Below are 23,642 nucleotides of genomic sequence, written 5' to 3'. Positions count from 1 at the left end.
TATTCAGTGGTTTGTTAGGAAACATCCCTGATAGGTTTGCTGTCATTTCAGTGCCATTCTATTTCTGGAAGTTTAGAGAAAGCAAGAGTGGCTTAAATCCGAGTTAAAAGTAACACTGGAGGATTTCAAGCCACTGCTTTCTCAGGTCCGCTTGTCTTTCCTTATCTTGCTGGAGAAAATATATGGGGGGAGCTGAAATCACCTGGATTTTTAGTTCACCTGAAAATAAATCAGTTGTTTTACTCCTGCAAGAACTGGCCCAACATTCCTGTGAAATTAAAGGTGTGCATTAAAATGCACGAAGCTGTGTTGATTCAGCCAGCAAGGTTTGATCCAGACCATGAACTCTGTGACTGCTTCCCAATTCCACCCAGAAATCCTGCCCAGGGATATTCTCATGAAGGAGAATTCTTCTATTAAATCACATTTCTGCCTAGGAAGATAAACCCGCTGGGAATATTTCCAGGCCTGTTCCCATGGAATGTGAAATTTCCTCGGATGGGCAGTGCTGCAGCTCTCACGTTTAATTAATCTCCCTCCTCAGAGAGGTTCTTACCCTGCCACCTTTGTGCTGCAGCCCAGGTCACTGCGCTGGGATTTCCCCTTTCTGGCATCAATGCCCATTCCATGCCCCAGCTGGGATGAGGGGATGGAGCAGCTCAGTCCAGGGGGAGGCAGTTTGGGAATGCAGGAGGCCTCTGGGTGGATACAGATCCTGCCCCCACCCCAAGCCCTGCAGGAGCCCCAGGGCTGAAAGAGGCACCCCCTCACCCCAGTGACCCCGGCACGGCTCCCTCTGCTCCTGCAGAGCACTGCTTTGGGATGAGGAATGAAATTAATGAAATTATTCCTTGCAAAAAAACCTGAAAGAATCTATTTGTGACATCTTAATGCACCCTGAGCGTGGTGGGCTCCGAGCTGTGCTGCTGCCTTATCAATGGAATTGCTGATAACAATCCCCCCATGCTGGGCACGGGGCAGGGGTGCCCAGGACGGGCCCACTGTGCTGTGATGGCTCTGTCTGCTGGAAAAACCCAGTTTAATGTGACACCATCAATCTCAGGGCAGGCGCGGGATGGATTTTCCAATTACGGGGTTAAGTGATGCATCAGGGGAGAGCAGAGCTGGTCACTGCTAATCACTGGAATTTGGGAAGACTGAGGAGCGTGACATTATTGGCTGGCATTAAAGAGCAGCTCTTTGCTAGCAGCTGTTTGTAAGTGTCCTCTCTGCTCCAGGGCTGCGTTTGTTATCCAGACAATAGGAAAATGAGCTCAAGGAGGCCGCTCTGTTCGGGCTTTGGGGTCTGTGCAGGTGACAGCACCATGCTGTAACCCAGGAGCTCCAGAAATGCTTCCACTGTCTGAACTAAATGGGAATCTTGGTCCTGGATCAGGGCAATCTCACTGGAAATGTGAGAAGAGGGAAGTGTGAGGCATAAAATTCAATTTGACTGTAAATCTGCAGCCCGGTGCTGGTGTGCTGGTGAACTCCAGGGTGTTGCAGCAGCCCTCTGGAATGGGGTTGTCCCTACATTGTTCTGCAATTTCTACACGATACAGCTTCCAACCAGCCCAACAACTCCCATCAAAGCACCTTGGTTTGCATTTCCCTGCTCCCAGGGAAGCCCCTAGTCCCCGGAATTCATGGAGTGAGTGGCTGGGTCAGTGCAGCCCGTCCTGCTGAGGAGCTGACTCCGTTTCGCCTGGCAATAATCCCCTCATCAAACCACTGCTGCCCTGGCTCAGGATGTCACATCTCCCTGGAAGGTGAAATTCCTCTTTCGCAAAAGAGAAAGGAGAGACAAGGTTGGCCCCTCAAGAGTGATTTTTAATTATTTTCAGATCTTCTGGATCATTAGGAAGATGAAAGATGGAATCGGTTAAGATGCGGGGCACACTGATAGAATGTAATTGATTTTTACATATATTTAACTGATGATTCATAAAATGGGATCTGACTGGAGCAGCACAGCCTCAAGTGCAGCCTGAACAGGAAAGGTCCAGGCCCAGAATGGAGAGATCCCTGGCTCCGCCACTGCTGGAGGTGGGAGCCTGAGGACAGGGTTCCTGACATCCCTCAGCATTATCCATATTTATCAGGATACAAACCTCTGGCTGGAGGCTCCTGGTGCTGGTGGTGCCAGGGGCTCACAAGGAAAACAGGGAAATGAGCTGAGAGAGAGCAGCCTGGGAGTCACTGACATCAGGGGCTGGTGGGGGTGGGATGCCACCTGTGGAGCTTGGTCCTCGCTGTGTCCTATTCCCAGAATCCATAGATCCTTGTTTTTCTGATTTTATATCTATATGTATGTAAGCTGACGGAGGGCAGGGCTGGATGGGATATTGGAGAGGAATTGTTCCCTGGGAAGGTGGGGAGGCCCTGGAAGGGAATTCCCAGAGCAGCTGTGGCTGCCCCTGCATCCCTGGGAGGTTCCAAGGCCTGGCTGGACACCCTGGGACAGTGCAAGGTGTCCCTGCCCAGGGCGGGGGTGGCACTGGGTGATCCTGTCCTGGGGACAGAAGTGTCAGCCTTGAAGGTCCCCCCGTGCTGGAGGACACTGGGCAGGGATGGAGGCTGCAGGAATCTGTCCCTCAGGCACAGTCTGGGGACTCTGAGGATGAGATCGGACAGCCAGCCTGAAACCCTGAGCAGCCCCTCCTCACCTGCGAGCTGGGCCAGGCTTGGAGAGCTTCAGTTTCTCGTTTCAGGGATTTCTATTGATTGCTTGAGGAATTATACACACACACACAGGGCACAGGAAAATCAGAGCAAACTTTTCCCCAACAGTCATATCCCAAAGGGCTGGGAAGGATTGATTTTTACACGTTTGGCTTTTAGGCTGTTCACATCTCAATCCAGACAATTTTCTTTCCAGAGAGTCCACTACAGTCTCCTTAATTGTATTTTCTAACCAAGCACTGGAAGAGATTTGTTGGCTTTACTGTCCAAAGAAGACACAAATCTTTTCTTCCATTTTTTTTTCCTCGAGTCCATAATACAGTGAGTGAATTTCTAACCCTAAAAGCGATAAAATATCAAATTGCTCAGTGCAACACCACAGGGGAAAGATTAGTTCGTGGAGGATTGTAAAGACTTGGAAAGGAGGACCTGGCTGTATATTTTTATTTATTTTCTTTATTGGATAGCAATTACTCTGAGTGTAACTCTCCAATTTGGCCAGGACGGTGGGTGAGCTCTGATCCTGCGCTTCACGTAATCACTTGGAGAAACAACCCCAGAATGGGCTTTCAAAAAGAATTCTTTTGTGTATTTTCTTTGGCTCCACGTTTAATAGTTGGAAATATTGTGGCCTAGCAGGTCAGGTATTCCAGGGACATCTTGTGAATTGGGGTAAGAACACAGGTTTGGACCTCCTGTCCGAGTTTGCTGCTTTATTTAAGAACACAGTTATGTAATTCCTATCCAAGCTTGCTGGATTATTCAAGGTTCAGATGCCATAAAATAATTGGTTTAAATATGTGGCTTTATCTGCCAGCTGCAAATTCAGAGCTTCATTTACAGTGAAACTTTTTTCCAATACTTTAACTTATTTATTTATTTATTTATTTAAACAGCACAACCAAAATTCCTTTTGCTCAGAATATTTTGCTGGCCATGCCCCACGCTAGACCTTCTCTAAATTTTCCTAACTGACTGAAAAATCTCATTTCACATCCCAAAACCCCTCTGTACAACAACACCAAAAGTGAAGTTTCAGCCTGGTCTGTCTCTAAAAACCCCTTGGGGAAGGAAAAGTGGGGAGCCCTGGGCAAACAGGGCTTGACCCTTGAACGCAGCCCACGGAGCTGGAACAACATTTCCTGCCAGTCCCTCTTTATCCCATCCCAGCAAAACAAGCAAATAAACTGCTCGTGGTGCTTGGAAACTTCATCCTCTGTAATATTCCTGTAATGGAATGCTTTTAGAGAGGGGCCATAAAAATAAATTGAAAACTGCTTTTTGTGCTGCTGCAGCTGGCACAGGCCCTGTGTGAGCGAACAGAACACGGAGCTGAACGGAGCATCCCTGCTTTTATTGCTCGGAATAAAGCGACAGGTCTCGGAATTGTGTAAATTAACTTAAAAAATGGACTTTTTTAGAAGCCCTCTGTGTTAATTCTGAGCAGTATAATTACAGGGCTCTTTATGATTTAGGTTAGACACCAATTAGCTGCTCCTGAGACTCCAGAAAGATCGTTCCTGCCTTGCCATGCGGGACTGGCTCTGCTCTGGATTTATCCCCTCGAAGCTGTAAAGTGAAATCGCTCAGAACCGAGCCAAAGAGCTGTTTGTGGGCTTGGCTTTGCTTTAAGTACATTTGCTGCTGTCACAGGAAATGCAAATTTGTGAGCAAGCTCCTGCTTCATAAGCCAGAGAGCATCAGGTGGTGGGGGGGTTTTGGGAGCCACCAGAGATTGCAGCCCCCCCGCTGTCCCTGGGCCGCTCTGTCCCTGCGTCCCTCTGTCCTGTCCACCACCTGATCCCCTTTCCCTCGTGCCCCATTCCCACCCTGATCCAAGGATTCACGGCCAGCCTGAGCCCCAGGACTGCTGCCCATCATTGTCACCCTGACCCTTGCCTGTTCCAGCAGTGCCGCTCCATGGATTGCCCCTGGATGCAGGATATAAGAAACTTACTGAAATCATTTATAAAAAGATATAATTTGAATGAATTTATATAATTTAAATAATAAATAAATTTATAATTTATTAAAAAGTGGAAAGATGTCCCATTTTTCCCGAGGTTCTGTGTGTTAAAAACCCCAAGAGCTGGTGTGTCTCGTAAGTGGTTCTGTGAGGACTTAGGGTCAGTTCTGCAGAAGTTCTCTTGAGCAATTACTTGCTCTGACATTGTTTTGCACCTTCTACTGAAAGATCTGCGTGTGGGCTGCAGGATGGTCTGACCCAGTGGGTTCAGAGCTAGCCGAACTTATCCCTGTAAAAAATGAAAGCCAGCTCTTATTATAGTGGCTGTAGGAAGATAGAGAGGATTCCTCATCGCTACTCTTATTCCCTAATTTTTAAGCCAGGTTTTTAGGTGGTAAAAATTAATTACATCCCTTCCCTACTAAATTTCCCTGCATTTTCTGCCCCGCTGCTGTAACCTGCCAACAACTCCAGGGTGACAGGGGCCCAACACAGAGAATCCAGAAAGGGGCACAACCAGTGGACAGAAAGAGAATGACCCTGCCTGAAGTCGCTTTGCAAATGGAGCCTTCAGTCTTCAAATTTCCCTTTGGAAGCTCATAATGAGTAAAATATAGGATGTAGCCCAAGGAAACTGCGGCACCACCACCAAATTCTCACCACTTCCTTCACTAAGCAGCTGCATTGTGATTTATTTTCCTTGCTTCGTGCTCGATAGTTCTTGGTGATAATCTAAATTTGTGTCATTGGCTGTGTTGTTGGCTGAATTCTAACTAAAAAATGTTTTACATCCCCATTAAGGGAGCTGCTCCCTCACTGCAATGCAGGGCTCTCCTGGGCAGGATTCCCTGGCTGGTTAACACACAGCAGCCCTGGACAGGGAGGGACAAATCTGGCATCAATCCATGACTGAGCAGCCCAAGGGTTTGATGGTGTCTTTCTCCTCAAGGTCACCAGTTCAAATAGAACAAAAGCTGGAAGGTGACCTTGGTACCATTGGATGGCTCTTTGACGGAGAGCAGGTTTGGATGGGATATTGGGAAGAAATCCTTCCCTGGGAAGGAGGTGAGGCCCTGGCCCAGGGTGCCCAGAGAAGCTGGGGCTGCCCCTGGATCCCTGGAAGGTTCCAAGGCCAGGCTGGATGGGGCTTGGAGCAGCCTGGGACAGTGGAAGGAGTCCCTGGTGTTGCACACAGAACTTGTGCAGGATGAGTTTGAAACCCAGGATGCTGTCCAAGGACAAAGCAGTCTGACCTAAATTCCTCCATGTGATGGCAGGGCCTGCAGTAATGAATTCTGTCTTATCTGTGTGATGGGGTTATGATTTGCAGACATCAAAATCCGTAATTCAGTGAATGCTGCTCTGAACCGGGGAGGGCGGCTAAATAAATAAATAAAATTTGTCAATGCAGAATAATGTGCTTGCACATGGTTAGCAAGAGCCAGACAACTGTATATCACCGCCAAGAATAATGTCAGGTTTTGGAATCAGATAAATTGCAAATAACAATGCAGAAAGCAACTGAACCTTGAGGAATATCCGCAGCCAGGCTGGGATGAGGTGCCTGCAAAAAGCCTTTGTTTGGAAGGGAGAAATAGAGACCAATAAGACAGAGGGTAAAAAAAATGGGGAGGGAACAGCAGGGCCATAAAGCTGTGATCAAGTGCAGGAGAGATGATAAAAGGCCATGGACAGCCCAGGAAAAATATTAAGAAGCAATAAAATGCAGCATCAGTGGAGATAAGATGATAATTTGTTATTCTCAGCAGAGCCATTTGTGCACCGAGGCTCTTCCTGGACTCAGAGCTGAGCTGGGTTGTGCCTTGCACCTTGGGCAGAGATTTCCACCCTGGGCAGAGATTTGCACCTTGGGCAGCAATTTCCCCCTTGGCAGAGCAGCAGGAACCCCCTGAGCAGGCAGTGAGAGTTTTGTGTGTGTTTGTTCAGGGGGAGGGAATTGAGTCCTGGCAAAGCTTCAGCCTGTCCCTGAAAGGGCTTGGAGGTGTTTCCAAACTCCTCTGGCTGGCCAGGAGCTGCGGACTCCTGACTTTGGCATAAATGAGAATCAGACCCACTTTTCCCAAGGAAGAATGGCTCAGCAGGGATCTGGGAAGCAGGTGCTCCGTGATAGAGGGCCAGAGATGAATACTGATCCTCTCAGGCGAGGGCCAGCACATCCCACACCAGCCCTGGAGTCAGGAAAGGATTTGGAGGGATTTTTGGGTGCCCTGGTGCCAGCTACTGTGGGCACACCCACTTTCCTCCCCGGGCACACGCTCCCGTGGCTCCAGCTCTCAGGACGAAGCTCAGCCACGTTCACACATGAGCTTTTGGCTCAGAATAAATGAAAATGTTGCTGGGCTGGGCTGACCTTCAGAGGAGTGATGTGAGTCTGAGCACTGGGCAGGCTCACAGGGGCAGGTGGGGGCAAATCCCTGCTCTCCACAGGGCACAGCCTGGGTGATGCAGGAACACGGGCTGGAGAGCCTGGAAGTGGCTCTGGGATCGGGAGGGGAGGCAGCTGCATGGAGCTATCTCCCAGCTCCATCTCTGCATCCCTAAATGGTGCAGACATTGTTCAGCAGTTTTCAAAGATGCTGATAACAATGATACACATCCCTGGTACTTATTAAGCTGATGGCTTTTAAACATTAAATCCCAGCTATAATTAAATTAACTGAAATTGGTTTTATTAAAAAAAAAAAAAAAAAAGAAAAGGGATCCTAAGCACTCCCCAGTAGCATTTAAAAGGTGAGGGAATTGCCTGCAGGCCCAAATAAGCATTGCTGCAGATTGCAGCCAGGACTAATTCGATAGCTAATGACTGAAGTTGTAGTCAGGGGACCACAGGGGAGGGGGAGGACGAGGGAGGAGGGACGAACTTCATCCCTGGGGAGGACTCTGTGGTGCTGTGGCTGTTTTTTCCTGGAAAGGGATTCTAGGCCATCCTCTTGCAAAGCCAAGGAATTACCTGCAGAATGATATGATCGTCCTGTTAATCAGGAAGTGGTTTCTTGTTAAATGTTTCAGTTCCAGAGTCGGATGCAGCCCTGAAGCACCAGCTCTGCAGGGTGATGCAGCCTTGGTTTGATACTCTCAGTGGGCTCATCAGGGGTTGATGCCCACCGGGGAGGGAAAAAAAATGAGCTTTTAGTGCCTCCAAGACTTTCTCACCCTGTGTCCCACAGGCAGCGTTTGGGAGGGAAGGAGGGACCGTGGAAATGGTGGGAAGCAAAGAGATCTGGCTCGGCTGAGCTCGAGTCCAGGAGCCCCTGGGTGCCTGCGGGACACGCTGCTATTCCCTGCCTGCTTTCCAGGCACAGGGAATGCCCCTGGTACAACCCCACAGCAACGGGGGGGGGGCCTCGCCCCTCCCAGCGCAGAGGGGCTGCCCGGGTGTGGATTTCCAGAGGGTCGGGGAAGGGGAGGCTGTGCCGGGCCCCTGCTGCCCTCAGCGCGGGGCCGCCGAGCGCCAGGGCCTGCGCGGGCAGCTGGGAACCCTCAGGAGCTCAAAAATCCATTTTTAAAGAGAAGAACTGAAGGAAATGAGAAACGAAGTCCCACAGACTCTGACCCCGCTCGCTGCTCTGCATTTAAATCCACTGTTCTAGCCTGGGGCACCCTTGAATAATTACCGCTGATGAGCGGCTGTGACGCGCTCGTGATGCTCCCCAGGCACAGCGGGGCTGGGTGAGGCCAGCAGAGCTCCGAGCTGGCTGTGAGGAGCCCACCCGGGCAGGGGGACCCTCCCCTGCTGCGGTTTGGGAGGACAAAGCCCTGGGCCCCCTCCCCGTGGCTCCCTGCTCCGTGTCCCTGCTCCCTGCAGGTCCTGCCCGTGTCCCCCTGTGCCCTGCAGCTGCCAGGCTGTCCCTGGGTGCCAGCCCAACCCCAGGCCTGAGGCAGGTGGTCCCTCATGGTCCCTCAGACAGCCCCAGGCTCTTCTCCTCCAAACTATTCCACACTGGGAGAACACCCAGCAGCTCCCAGCCCTCCTCTCTGAAGGTCTCGGTGCTCGTTTCCGCTCCAGCAGCATCGTTTACCTGGGAGGGGAGAGCTCTGGGAGAGGCCAAATAACACATTTTTTATAGAGAAAATCACAGTTTGGGTTCAACAGGACCCTCCTGCACAGGTTGGTCCTCATGCCAAGATACCAGCTGTGTCCTGGTGACATCCCTGGGTCCTGGTGACGCCCTTGGGTGCTCAGGGTGTGGTGGGAACCTCACTCGTCTTTTGGGATCTGACCTAGCAAAGATCCATGGCATTCAGGAATTTCAGGACAGAGCAGGGAAAGCTCGAGCTGTGCTGAAGCTGAGCATCCAGGGGGAAGGGATGTGCTCGGTGATGAACTCCTTTAATTCCTCTGGGACATCTGTGCTGCAGCAGCCCCAGGTTTGTGACTGACAGGGTGAGTTCAGTCCTTGCTGGAGCAGAAAACACCAGTGAGTGTCAGACCCTGCTCTCCAGCTCATGGCAGAGGTTCTGAGCTCAGCACAGGCTCGTGTCAGACCCCTCTGCCACCATCCCCTCTGCAGGAACTCCTTCTGAAAGACACAGAACATTTCTGTCCTGGCTTTGAAGATCTGATTAAAGCCTGTTCTGTTTTGAAGGAATTGAAGATACACTTGTTCACTTAATAGATGGCTTCCTCTGGCTGCAGCATTCGCCCTTGTTAGGCACATCATTCAAAAATTATCTATTGTGGCTGAAAAAATAATTTCGAGACATCTGGATTGGTGCTAATAACGGTGAGCAGCAAGGCTTTGATTTCCTTCATCCTTCATTACTGCCGTGTCCCAAGCAGCAATCCTGCCTTAATGAGGGCTTGTTCCTCCTGTCAGGACGTGGGTCAGTGGGAGATGTGGAACGACAAGAGGGCATTTTCCTGATTTTCCTGGGGGAAGCTGTCCACTGCTGACAGCCCTGCTGGAGCACAGCACGCTGACTCTCAGTCCTGCAGCTTTATAGCAAATCTAGCACTGACAAAGGGGATTTTTAGCTCTCCTCCCACTCTGAATTCCTTTCCTGGCTGGATGTTGGAGCCGCTGCTCGTGAGGAGGGCAGGAAGGACAGGCAGAGGGACAGACACACTGACAGGCGAGGCCATCCCAGACCCCAGCCCTGTTCCAGCACAGGCTGAAGCATTTTTGTTTCCCAGTGACCGTCAGGAGTGACGAAAGCTTGGAAATCTCAGCCCTGCATGCCCCATCCCATCTGCCTCAGACCCCGTGGGATAACCGCCCCTAATTCATCGCAAGGAAAGCGCTGCAAGGTTCAATCGTTCAGTATTAGGAGAGCACTTTGACAGCCAGGGCACCACGTACCTGCTAATTAACAGCAGCTCTGTTTGAGCCACTGATCATTGATGTGTATTTTATGTCCCAGGGTGTGTTTGACAACACGGGCAGGGGAAGGATGCCTGGGCTCTGGGAAAAGGACAGGGAGCACAAATCTCTGTCTCAGGGAGTGACCTCAGGTGGCTGAGCCCCCCAGGATTTCTCCTTTCTCTTCCTTCCCAGATTAACCTCGCTGCCCTCTCTGTGCTGAACAGCCCAGGGCTGCTGCAGGAAGGCAGAGACAGAAAATCCTCTCTGGAGGCACAAGGTGAAAATGCTCTGAAGTCGATAAAGATGCCCCATCTAAATCTGGAAATGTGACCCAATAAATCCAAAATGAGGGGGATTTCTGGGTTGTTTTTAATCCCTATTGAACAAGTTATTTTGCTCCTCGGGTCTGGGGGTCTCTGCACTCCCTGGAGAGAGACACAATCCCCCAGAGCTGCAGAGACCAACCTGAGCTGCAGCAACATCTGGCCCTTGATTCAGCAGGAGAAGTAAGGCAGGAGGTGTAGCACAAGTCTTTGCTGTCATCTTGCTGCTCTGAAATGACTCATTTTGTCTTTCTTATCTGTCCCCTGGAAACCTGTGTCCTCACATCTGAGTTTTATGCATTGATATGCCAGAGGGGAAAAAAAAAAAGAAGTAAAAAATAAAAAGATGACATCATTTCCCTACCAGCTGGGGGTTTGTCCTGTGCTCCTGACCAGTTAATGCTGTAAAGTTTATTTCCATTAGTTGCATTATTGCCTTTTATCTACTTTTCCCCACAGCGCCAACATCTGAGAGTCACATCTATTTTTATGAAATTGCCCTGGAAAAAAAAAGAAAAAAAAAAGGAAAAAAAGAAAAATTTAAAAGGCCAGCAAGAAGAAAAGGTGATGGATTAGGTCTTAAAGCATCACAACAGCTCCTTAGGCTCCTCTCTGCCATGAGCTTCATTTCACGACATTTTGTTCCTGTGTCCCCTGGTTGTCAGTGGTGGCTTTTGTTACAGCTCCCACCTAATTCTGTGTTGAGTGTGAGGTTCTTGGAGTGCCCTTTGCAGAGGAGGCACTGCAGAACTCCCCGAGGCCAGGGCAGAGCTGGCCCTGGGATCCCTGAGCCGCTGGGATTGTCCAGCCAGGGGAAGAGGAGCTTTGGGGTGACCTCACTGTGGTCTCCCAGTGCCTGCAGGGGCCAGCAGGGCCGATGGAGAGTGCAGCAGGGGCTGTGGTGTCCCTTTGCTCCACCTTTAGGAGCTGTTAAATGCCCTGGGACACCCCAGGAGCTGCAGCTCTATCCCAGCCTGAACCCCTTTGGCAATGGGTGCCAAAACTGGGGGCTCAGCTCCCTCCTGGGGGTTGTGCCCAGAGGCTGGGAGGGGTTTGATCCAAAGGGCTGTGGTTTAATCTGAAATTAATGCTCCTTGTAGAGGTGTCCAGCATGGAATGGCTCCCAGCCACAAACCAGGCCCAGCCTTCCCTCCCTGCCCCTGCCTAGTCCTGCTCCCTTTGGAGCCTTGTCCTGGACCAGGAGCATCCCTGGGGTTCCAAAGGGGCATCCTGAGCCTGGATTGGGTCTGTGAGGCAGGTGATCCACCTGGGATGTGTCCAGCCTAGCTTCCCAGGCCCTCTGTCCATCCCCATTCCATGTCCTTCTGCTGCCTTGGCTCCAGAACAGCATCAGGGGATATTTTTGTATAAAATTATCTATGCCAAGGGCTCGAGTCCTTCACTTGTTCAGAGCTGATTTATTGCATTCCTTGGCAATCTTGGAGCTGTTCAGTGCTGCCTCTCAGCCCTGTTTGTGCATTTTAAAACAGAGAGGGAGGCACTTTGCTAATCCACTGTGCAGCCTGGTGAAAACTTTCAGCTTTCCTGGGAAACTGCTGCTTCGTGTTCCGCTTGGAGCTCCCGACTTCTCCATGAAATTATGATGATTCCTTTTGAAACTTGAGGAGCTTTAAATTCCAAATGTACCTGGCTCTCCTCCCTCCTCACTGGGGCATGTGGCTGCTGCAGAGGTGACTTTGGGCAGGGCTGGGAGATGTGGGAATGCAGCTTTTCCTCCTAGCGGGATGAAATCACCCCTGGCTCCTCCTCGGGGCTCTCCAGAGTGGGTGTCAGGAGCGGGAGAAGTGAAGGGAGCAGGCTGAGGCTCAGAGTTAGTTAGAGCTGAAAGCTGACACTGACATTTGGCCCTGTTTGGGAGCTTCAGAGGAGGGACTCGGAAAGGACAGGGAGAAAGACACCTTCGGTTCTTTTTCAAGTAGGATAAAAATGCCTTAAAGACACCATTAAGGAAAGAGCTATTGATGATAAAGGCCAATAAAGCTGTGGCTGACTCTTTATTCAGCTGCAGAACTCCTGAGCCGGGAGAACTAATGAAGTTGGGGCTGGTTTGAACTGCTCTATTTCATGTGGGAGGGCTGGGCTTGTGTGGCGTGGGGATGGAGAGCCCAGTCCCACGTTCCGGCCTCGGCAAAGGGGTAAATTCTGTGGGGAGGGGGTGCTCTGACCACCCCCAGCACGTCCATGCAATCACACAATCGGTCCTGGCACTTCCAACCCACTTAGCAGCAGAGACAGAAGTTCAGCCAGGCATATTAACCCCTTAATTAATAATCCTGATGCTTAACTCCACTGCAGGTCCCCATTAAGCTTCTGCTGACAGTGATGGAGCAGCAGGGACCGTCAGTGGAGCTGGGGCCTGGGCGGTGCTGCGGGGTGGCAGGTGCACTTTTGGGGTGTCCCCTCCTTTAGCAATGCCCTTAAAGTCAGTTTTACTCCGTGGTTCTTCCTCAGGGCCTGTTTCCTGGCTCCCACGGGGCAAACTGTGGGCACAGACACCGGCTCCTCCCAGGCCTTTCGGGAAGCAAAGGCTGCTGGAAGGATCTCTGTGATTCTCCGAGGGGGAAAGGAGGTCTCTGCCAGCCAGATAAAACCTCTGCAGGGAAACTGCAGAAGGTGCTGGGCTCAGAAGGGGTCACGGCAATCAGCGGAACCCTCTCATCACTAGAGGGACACCAAAAAATGAAAGATCCCGAAAAATTACATCCTGTGCAGCATCCAGCAAAAATACAATGTGCAAATTCTAGATGAACAATGTCATCATTGATGTGGCTCGTGACCTTTAATTGCTTTTGGATTTTTAGGTGCTCTGGAGTGTAACATGATCCCCTGGATGTGACAAAAGCAGAGCATTTCCTCTTGCAAAAGCTCCAGCTGTTTCCTGCCGTACTCCTTTGCATCAGGACAACACACTGTGTTCTCTGAAACAAGTCAAATCAAGTTGAGCCAAACCTTGTCATCCAGCTGGAATTCAGCTGGCTGCTCCTCAGCTGGAATCCTGGGGCAAGAGTCAAAGGAGAACAAGAATATTCCAGCTTTGAGTGAGCCATTGAAGCTCAGGAGGGCTGGGACAGCCAGCACAGGCTGTCAGCGCAGCACAGCTCAGGGTCCCGTTCGGGACTGGAGCTGATGGCACCAGGAGCAGTCGGGGTGCTCAGAGCTGCTCCCTGCAGAGCAGGATGCTGTCAGGTCGTATTTGCCATCACTCCCTCCATACCAGTGGGATTTAAGCTGCACTCAGGCCCTGTGCAGGATTTTTTGAGATAGACCTTTTCCACTTCACATTCCCTGATAAGGGCTTCTCTTTAAGCTGTCAAGGCTTTGCTTCTCCAGCACTGGGAGGTGAGGAGGCTTTGGCTGGAGCTGTCCCTGGTCGTGCACAGGGAGCTGCAGTTTCTGGTGCAGAACCAGCAAAACTCATCCCCACAATCTCCTCCGCTGCTCTCAGGAGACACAGCAGCCACAGCTCCTCAGAACCTTGAATTGCAAATGCAAATCCCCACCAAAACTGCATTTCCACGCTGCATCTTTCATCTTTTACGTAACTCTCAGCTTCTGTCCCCTAAGAAACTCCTGGGCTCTTCTGTGCACCAACAGCAGAGAAAATCAAGCAGACAATAAAGGAAAAGCTTTGCTGTCTCTAAAAAGACAGGAAAGAGTCACCAGTGCTCCTCTTCTCAGAGTCTTAAAAACAGAATCTTGGCTTGGAAAAATCCAGTAAAAAAAACAACAACTGGGAGTGTTTCTACAAACTTTGTGCTGTTTCCCCACTGGGGTGCTATGGGGTAACCATAAATATATATTTATACACCTGATCATTGAGCTGGATTTGGGATTGGCCACAATGTATAATTCAGTAAATAACCTTGAGCATAAAAATGAGATTCTCCTCCAGAAAACTCTTTAATCTCCCTTGTTTTTATGGATCAGCAAAGGTGTCAGAAGTTTGACATTCCAGATAATTGAGCTCTTGCATTTAGAGCACAGCCTCCAAATAGTGGCAACTTTGCTTTGAAAGAGTCTCTCTAAACTTTGGGTTGACAATTAGCATTTCAAAAGCTTGCAGCTCTGTAGCTGCCATCCCCTAATACATAGTTTTGAATCAAATGTAAAGATTAATAGCACAGCACTAAATCCAGCCATAAACTCTCCCTGCCTTGGATGTGCTCCTGGCAGCTCCGTAATAGATGGAAATCTGGAACTGTGTATCCATGAGACATCTGCCACTCCTCACCAGGGGTGACAGGACGGGGACGCTGCCTGGAGCTGATTCCGGCCCAGGGAAGGACAGTGGGACACAAACCCAGCTGCTCCCAGAACTCCCCCAGAACAAGGTGGGTACCTGTGGGTGTGGATGGTGAAAGAGCAGCTCTGGTTTGGAGAGCAAATGTCCCCTTCCATGCCCAGGGCACAGGGATGTGTAAGACAGCCCAGGAGGGAGCAGATCCACAAGGATTTCAGCAAATCCCAGTGTTCTGGGCCTCAGATTGCTCCAGGGAGGTTTAGATTGGATATTAGGAAAAAATTCTGAACAGGAAGTGTTGTCAAATTCTGGAACAGGCTCCCACTTCGAGGGCTGGGGCAGCCACGGCAGCTCTGGGCACCCTATGCCAGCACCTCCCTACCCTCACAGGGAGGAATTCCTTCCCAAAATCCCACCTATCTCTGCCCTCTGGCACTTTGAAGCCTTTCCCTGTGTCCCTGAATCCTCTTGCTGCTCCTCAGGCTCACCCAATGCTGGGAACAAACACCCTGAGGACTTTCTCCTCTCCTTTAACTGAACGCAACCAACGGGGGATTCTGTGCAGCCCCTTCTTTACCAGCCCTGCTCAGGCAGAATGCGATCTGCGCTTCGGGCAGAATTAATACGAGATAGTAATAGTGATTAGGTAATTAGCAACTACCAGGAGTATTTAACCTTCCTGGTGACAGCGTGTCTGACATCACCTGAGCTCGTGCAGACTCTGTGAAAAGAATTAACAATTTTAAATTACCCCATTTAAGTTATTAATTATGAAATAGAAGTCTGCCCAGGAACGATGGCAGTGCTGCCCGGTATCCTGGTGGTTTTTTCTGCCTCTGCATATCTTAAATCTGTGTTATTTTCTGCCTTCCATTTCACTGGAAAATTGGAATGGGATTGCAAGGATTGAAGGACATCTGCTGTGGGAAAATCTGGCTACATCCCTGGAATTGTTCAGAGCCAGGTTGGACGGGGCTGGAGCAGCCTGGGATGGTGGAAGGTGTCCCTGCCATGGCAGGGTGGCTTTAAGGTCCTTTCCAACGCCAAACATCCAATGATCCTATGCTATACCCACACTGTTATCCCTGCTCCCATGAAGGATCAGGAAAGAACATTTCCTTTCCTTCTCCTTTTACCTGAAAATACTGAAATCTTACAGTGGCTGAGTATTTTGATCATTTTTCCTCCATGCCAATGTTTTTCTCTTTGGAGCAGTGTGCATTTTCCTCAAGAATGTTTTTCCCCTCTCCACACACATCGGTGCCAGGGATTATCGAGCTGCAGCCATCCCTGAATCGGTTCCTTGGCACTGGGATGCCCCAGATCCCAGAGCATCCCCCTCCCTGGGGCACATGGGGGTGTTGGAGTCTTCCCCCTTCCTTGGGGGATCCCAACAGAGCAGGGTCCCCCCTCAGCTCTGCAGATGCACTTTTTTTAGGAGAGCTGGAAAAAGGTGACTCTCACGGAGAGGATTCACAGGCAGCTTGTCAGGGATATTTATATCCCAAGCTGAAACCCTGCTCCAAAGGAAGTTTGCAAACATTTGCTCCTGTAATGCATGTTTACAGCGCTGGAGTTTGCTTCCATAAATTTCCTATTTAGTCACTTCATGGACTGTAAAGTGCATGTGTGAGTGCATAAATCCGCTGGTGGCCACCCAGCCGTCCCCCTGGATTCCTGGCTGTCCCATCCAGGCTGCCCCTCTCCCTTTCACCCCCAGCTACGGCTCAGCCCCCAGCTCCTCACTCAGCCTCTCGTTATTAGCAGCCGGTAATGTATTAATGCATTGCACAGTGGGAAGTGAGCTCCTCACCATTACCTTGGACACTCATTTAGCTGAATTTGATAGTGACAACACATTGACATTGGTAAGGTTAATGACCCAATCCTTTATTTCATGGAACGAGTGGAACAACATTTAGTACCTTGTTCTGCTGTGTCCCCGAGAGCTGCCGGAGCTGTTCCTTTAATGGCACTGTGGCATCTTTGCCCTTTAAGTAATTGGCACCGTGAAAATATTCTCTAGGTCCTGTCACAATTGATTAGGATTGCACTGAATTGCAAAAAAAAAAAAAAAAAAAAAAAAGAAATTAGTTTTATTTTCCTTTCTTGATCCTTTTACAGTGAGTGAAGGCAAAACTTGATCTCTGTGGCTGTGGAAGGCTGGCAGCTCTGAAAGTGGTGGGGAGGTAAAGTCCTGAAGGTCCTGGATGTGGAGCCAGCCCAAAGCTCTGCCCCTCGCCTCATCCTGACCTGCTGATCCATAGGTTCCACAGGAATTAGTCCTATTTCTGCTGGGTGTTCCTGGCCAAGGAAACAGAGATCCAGCATTCCCAGGGAGTTCTGCCTTTCTGAGCACCCTGTGCAGAGAGGGGATCCCTGCTCTTGGAGGGGAGGTGGAATTGGATGAACTTTAAGGAATTCTCTATCTTCCAAAAAGGCTGGAAGATGAAAAAGTGTAGGATGAATTCTCTGCTCAGTGCAGGAAACAATGGCATGGCTCTGAAATGACACCTGGGAACAGAGAGGTGGCATTTGGTGGCAGTGACCCAGAAGACAAGCGGTGTTTTCTCCATGGGGCCGGGAGGTGTGAAGTAAAACATCATTTCTGTGTTTGCAGCAACAACAAAAAATCCTTGACTTTGGATTTGTGTCGTCCTTCCCTCACCTTCCCCCTCTCTTTTAAATTACCCCTGATTGTACAACAGCTGCTCCCTTCACGCCTGCATATGGCTGCCTCCTTAAATCTGCATTTCTGTCGAGGGGCTGCATACAAATACCCAGCTGAAAGTTTGCTTTCAAAGGTCTGATTAACCAACTTACTGTGGCAAAGAAAAATGAGTATTGACATGACTGGAGGAGCTGACAGGGAGGGGAAGGGGGATGGAGAGGAATGGTAATGACAAGTGTCAGGCAGGGACACTGCCAAGGCCCCGAGAGGAAGCAATCCCAGGATCAAACCCCACATCTTCAGACAGGAGCCTGTGTTTCATTCTTGCACTCAAAAAATAAAACCCTCAAAAAATAAAACCCTCACAGATGTGAAATTCAGAAAACATGAGAGGAATGTTATTTTTTTTAGGCATGTGAGAAAAATTCCTCCACTTGACATGCTCAGAATGTCTCCTCACCAGACATTTCCTACCCAAAATACTCAGCAAAGATTTCCAGCAAAGCTCTGGGTTGGGAGTGTGTAGGATGGCAAGATAAAGGAGTATCTGCCTGTGAGCTCTCGTTGGTGAAGTTATCTCTCTTTTGATTTTAAACCTTAAAAAATAACCATATAAAAGCACAGAACTGTCCTCTGATCATCTAAATCTGTTTATAATCTGCTATACAGCTTTTTCTGCTGTCTCTACAGGATGGATTAGCTTTTAGTTTATGGTAGTGGAAATAGATCCATGAGTATATGGGAGATGGAGGCCAAATTCCAAAGGTTAAACCACAGAATTTCGGATTCCTTGGTGACTTGCCTTGTGCCCATGGGCTGGTAATTAACTTCTCGGTGCCTTGACCTCTAATGGACCGGGCTTTTTTGTTATTTTGTTACTGTATTTTATTCTTCCCAGTTCAAGTCCTCATTTTAAGCCGCTCGGGTGGCACCTGGCTGAGCAGAGTCACCTCTGCAGAGACCGGAACTGGGCAGAGGGGCATCCCTGGGAGGAAGGCAGGGAACACCTCTGCCAGCAATCCCTGATGCCACCGCCGAGGATTTCTGTGTCCTCTCAGGCGGCTCTGGCAGAGGGATGATGACATCCAGCCTTGTGAGCTGAGGCAGAAGCAGTGCAAGGGGAAGGCCTCGTTTGCTGAACACATTTATTCGTTTTCCCCCCACTCGCCTCCCTCCGTCTGCCTTCCCTCCCTCCAGCCCACCCCCCGGCTCTCCACCTCCGTTCCCCAGCTGAGCCTTTCTGGAATAGACTCTATATTTGTCTCCTGCTTCCCTGAACACCCATTATTATGTGGAATAATAATGCGGGAGCCGTGCTCGGCACCTCTGCTCGGTGGCTCCGAGGGGCTGGATTGTAGCCGGCGGCGGGGGGTGATAAATGTGGCGTGAGATGCCTTTTCCACAGCAAACTGCAAATTGCCTCGGCAGCACGGCCCACAAAGGGAGCCTGCCGAGCAAATTTATCTCCCATTGTCGGCCCAAGGAGGCAAAGGGAGAGGAGCAGGCATCTTATTTTTAAAAAGTCACATTTGATCTCGTTCAGGCTCCAAGTCCAGAGTATTTTAAAGGACTTTTGGTGGAAAATGTGGAGCCGAGGATGCGGCGCGGATAAAGGGATTTATTTTTAACTGCAGCCAGGGTTCATGACCATGGGAGCATTTCAATTTTAAGCCACTCAGTTTGAATAATATATTTCAGCAAAGCAGTGTTATGTCATCTAATAACTCCTGTGTGGGAGGAGAGCTGGGGGCTGGCGAGGGGGAGAGGAGCTGGCAGGGAGAAATCGCCCTCCGAGGAGTTCCCGGCACTTCCTAAAGCAGGAGGAGGGGAGCAGGGATTTGGGGAGGGTTCTGTCCACTCAGGAGCCCACACCTCCTCAGTTCAGGCCTCAGAGAGCAGCAGGGTGGACACTCCAGGGAATGAAGTGATGGATTTATCGCTGGATGATGGATGGTGGGGACAGGACTCGGGGACGTTTGGTGATGGACTGAGGGCGGCACAGCCACAGCACCCACAGCTCCTGGCACAGGGCACCTCTGATATGGGATGGCCTTGAAGACCTTTGTGTCTGGCATCTGCTGCTCCCATTTCCTCTGCACCTTCCTCCGAATGGCAGTAAATGAATTAAAAGTGGATATTTGGTGTGGGTTTGGCAGAGGAGCCCTTCGCACCATCCCAAGCTTCCACCACGGCACAGCTGGAGCCGGGGCATGGCCTGCAGGGTCCCCTGCTCTCATCTGAGCTGGGTCCTGGGATTTATGAGGGTGTTTCCAGGGATAAATGCTCGGCTGCCTTTAATTGTACCCTTCATTAGCATCCCAGAGTTATTATTTGCATTACAGTAATTGTTCCCATCCTCCTTGGAGATCTGCGAGCAGCTCCGGAGCAGCACAGCTGAGAGCTGGGAGCTGGGAACAAGGACTGGGAGGCAGGGACAGCCCTCTGGGAATGCTGGTGGGTGACGGGGAAAGGCAAGGCTTGACTCCCAGCACCCTCACGCAGCTCTGGGCTCTGGAATCTCCCGTGGAAATGCATTTGGCCCGTGCTCCCTTCCCTCCCAAATCGGGTTAGCAGAATCAGCCGCACGCCTCGCGCGCCTTCCAGAGCACGTCGGGGGCTGCAAGGGAATTATTCCGGGGTGAGGAGTGTGCAAATGGAAGCAGCTTAGCTCTCCTTGCCTCAGTGTCCCTCTTTGTGAGAGAACCTCGAGTAAAGGCTGCTGTGAAGGGAGGCTTAATTTATTTGTGTCATGCCTAATTAACAGTGCGGGATCCTGCCTCAGAAAGGGGATTATTAGCAACAATAATATTATTATTCCAGCACTGTTGATTTTAGCTGAACTCTTATCAATAGGTGATAAGTACCTATAAATCAAGGAAGGATTAACAGCACCCCAGGGCAGCAAGATCAGCACTGGGAACTGGGAGCAGATCCCACCCAGCCCGGGATGAATGTGCTCCATCCTCTAAGTAAGGAGTTATTAAGGAAAAATACAAACCAACCTGCACTGTAGATCCATTTTCCCACACCTTAGCTGCAAACACCTCAACCAATTTGCAATTCCAAGTTGAATTTGAGGGATTAGAACCTATTTTTCTGTGCTAACAGAAGGAAAAATAAATACAAGTTTGCGGGTTGTTTTTCAAATGGCCTTTAAATTGAAGGTTTATTTATACACCATTTCTTTCCCAAGCACAGAAATAAAAAAGTCTTCACTCCTCTTCTTCATCTAAGATATCTTCATATCTTTTCCCATGAAAATAATTCATGTCACTGAGAAAAAAAGGCTTCTATGAATCACTGATGAGTCTTTGATGCTTAATGTGCTGTCCAGCATGAGTTCTCTCGGAACGTACTTTAACAAGAAGATCTGATTTTCTTCCTACCATCATTAAAGTTTCCCCTTCAAATTTCACTTAACAAGCAAATGAATGTTCTCCCAGCATAATTATCATTTCTTCTTTTTAAAAAAAAAAAAAAAAAAATTCATTTAGAAAAAGGCTTCCTGCGTCTGTGTTCTCCCACCGGGAGGGACCCAGCCAGCTCAGCCGTGCTGGGAATTATCTCCAGTTTGGGCTGGAGTGGGGTTTAAAACATAATTCTGAAAGGATTCCTGGGGAGAATACGGCAAAACCCTTCCTGTAGGGCCTGGGTGCTTTTCTGGTGGATTTGGGGTAGAAAACTCCGTTGTGCTGAGTGAGTTTTCTGTGCAGAATTCCAGTGGGTGCCAGTGTGGGAAGGCCATGAGCACAGGGGGGTTCTGGCATGGCTGATCCTTGCTCAGACCTCTCTGCTCTCCCCTGAGCAAAACTCTGCCAGAACCAAAAGCCCCTCATTATTAATGTATTTTATCCTCTGGCAGTAATTGCTTTGTGGGTTAAAACTGTTCCCAAGCTTCCCCTCCAGGAGCAGAGGTGGGACCTGGAATGCTGACTGCATTTCCCTGATTATTTTCCCCTTTCTTGCTCTCTCTCCCCTTCCTGGCTGGGTTTAATCCCTGATTTCTGCCCTGGGCTGGCAAATCCTTTTCCTTGAGAATACAGGGCACCTATCCCTAACATCTGAACTGGCAGAATGTGGATAATTGGAGCGGAGTGCAAGGAATTTCTGAATCAAGGCCTTGGTGTGTCACGGGCTGTAAAATTTAATCTGCCAGCAGCTCCTGGCCTCAGAGCGATTACAGGCAGCAAAATGAGGGAAAGTGTCCCAAATTTCTGGGCAGTTTTGGGAAAAGCCATCCTCAGATCTGCCCCTGGATCCCTGGCAGTGCCCAAGGCCAGGCTGGACGGGGCTTGGAGCAGTGGAAGGTGTCCCTGCCCATGGCAGGGGTGGCACTGGGTGGGCTTTAAGGTCCCTTCCACCCAAACCATTCTGGGATTCTGTGAAGATGACAAACCTGCCTCTTGCTGGGTGTCTGCAGAGTTCTTAAACAAGCACCCTGCAATACAAACAACAATTAAATCCTCAGTGCCTGAGAGAGAATGAATAATTAGCCAGATAATAGAATATACAAACAGCAACTGCCTTAAAAGCAGAAATATGTAGGGAACAAGGCACTGTTACAGTTCTCCTCCCCCCCTGGATTTGTCTGGGGATGCTCAAAGCCTCCTCTTGAGGGAAAAAAAGCCCTCTCATTTCTGCTCTATTTGTATGCTACAGTAGCAGTTTAGAGAAATTAAAAATAATTGATACATTCGCCAAAGCACGAGCAGGAACTATTTCATATTTTTAAAAGCTTGCAAATATCCAGGAAAAAAGTGCTGTGCCTGCATAAAGCCAGAGCTGAGATCTGCTCAGAATGATGGAATGGAGCCCTTTTTGTGGGAATATCTGAGTGTAACAAACCCACAGATGGAGGAAATGTGGAGAAGCTGAGTGATCCCTGGGTTTGGGTGCTTTTTGCTGGGCTGGGGAAAGGTTTTCCCTTCAGTCCCAGAGGGGCTGGAGAGAGCTCCTGGCCGTGCCCCATCGTGCTGGCTGTGGGCTCAGTTCTGCCCCAGCCACCCTCATCCTGCCCTGGCAAACGCCTTAATTAGCAGGAGTTTGGGAAAAGCGCTGATGGCCGTGCGAGCATTAACTGGAACAGATCAAACCTGGGACCAGCCCTTCCCTGGGCTGCCTGCAGGAGTTTCTGCACACTTTTTTTGATGGATATCCCCCACAGCAGTGCCCTCAGCCGTGCCCAGGAGCTGCAGCTGGAGTAGTCACAGGAGAGGAACTCCAGAGGAGGCTGCTCCGTGAGGTAAAAGGGAATGAAGCACAGAAAATGGTATTAAAGATGAACAAATGCCTCCATTATTTCACCAAATTAAATGCACTTTTCCGAGTGGGAAGGCAAAAGTCAGTCATTATCTGTCTGTAATACACGGCAGCAGATAATAAAGAGGGTTTATGATCTCTGAAAGCAAATTAGAGGATATTTAAACAACATGTCTTCCTCTGAAGGAGCGATAATTACAAAACCAGGTCAAAATGCAGAACAATCTAACCCTGCCCCAAGCTAACGCTTCTCGAATGAGCTGAAACCTCCTGAACTCCCTGTCGGAAGGAGGATCCATGCGGGATGCAGCTGTTCTCATCCTTGTTTCTCATCTGGGCTCCCAAACCCTCGGTGTGCGTGGATGCTGTCAAACCCAGCCCCAGCGCTGCTCTGTGCTCTGCTGACCCAGCTACGTGCCCTGGGCAGGCGCAGAGCAGCTCCTCCCTCTGCCTCCCCCACCTTTCCCTGCAGTTCTGGGTTGGAAACTGGAATTTCTCTGCCTTGTACAGCTGCACAATTCCTACTCCAGCAGACACCCAGTCCTGGAGTTCAGGAGTCCAACACAGCTTCATTCAGTCAGGAGATGAATTCTCTTGGTCTTCACAAACCTTTCTGCCTGCTGTGCCCATCTTGCTGTCCTCGTTCAGGACATTTCCAAAACCACATTTTCCATAAGTAACACAGATTTAACACAGATTGGGCTGGGTTTTTACAGAGTGTTTTGGTAACTGCTCTCAAATAACTCACAAGGCTCCAGAGCTGAGCACCCTGGGCAGCTCTGAAAAGCCCTGGAGCTGCTGGAGCTGCTGGGAATGTATTGGGGATGTGCCCCAAGCCTGCTCCCACTCAGGTCAGTGGGATTCTGACCCAATCCTGGCAGCAGTGTCAGCAGGGAGCCCATGCAGGGGCTGATCCCCAGTGGCGGAGATCACCTGCGTTTGACAGACGGAGGGAATTAACTTCTAAATCCTCCAGTTACCTTTTGCAGTTACCTGCAGCACATCTTGGGGTCATTTAATGACTTTTCTGGGACAGAGACAGCTGCCAGGGGGACCAGTCACATCAGCCCTTGCTGGAAACACACGTAATGATGGGTCCTTGGAGCAGCAGCCACAACATCAGCCTGACCCAAGCCGAATTTCACATTCAGGACAC

The sequence above is a fragment of the Corvus moneduloides genome, chromosome 24 (genome assembly GCF_009650955.1).
Source record: "Corvus moneduloides isolate bCorMon1 chromosome 24, bCorMon1.pri, whole genome shotgun sequence".
Taxonomy (NCBI): domain Eukaryota; kingdom Metazoa; phylum Chordata; class Aves; order Passeriformes; family Corvidae; genus Corvus; species Corvus moneduloides.
This window is presented reverse-complemented; position numbering follows the sequence as displayed.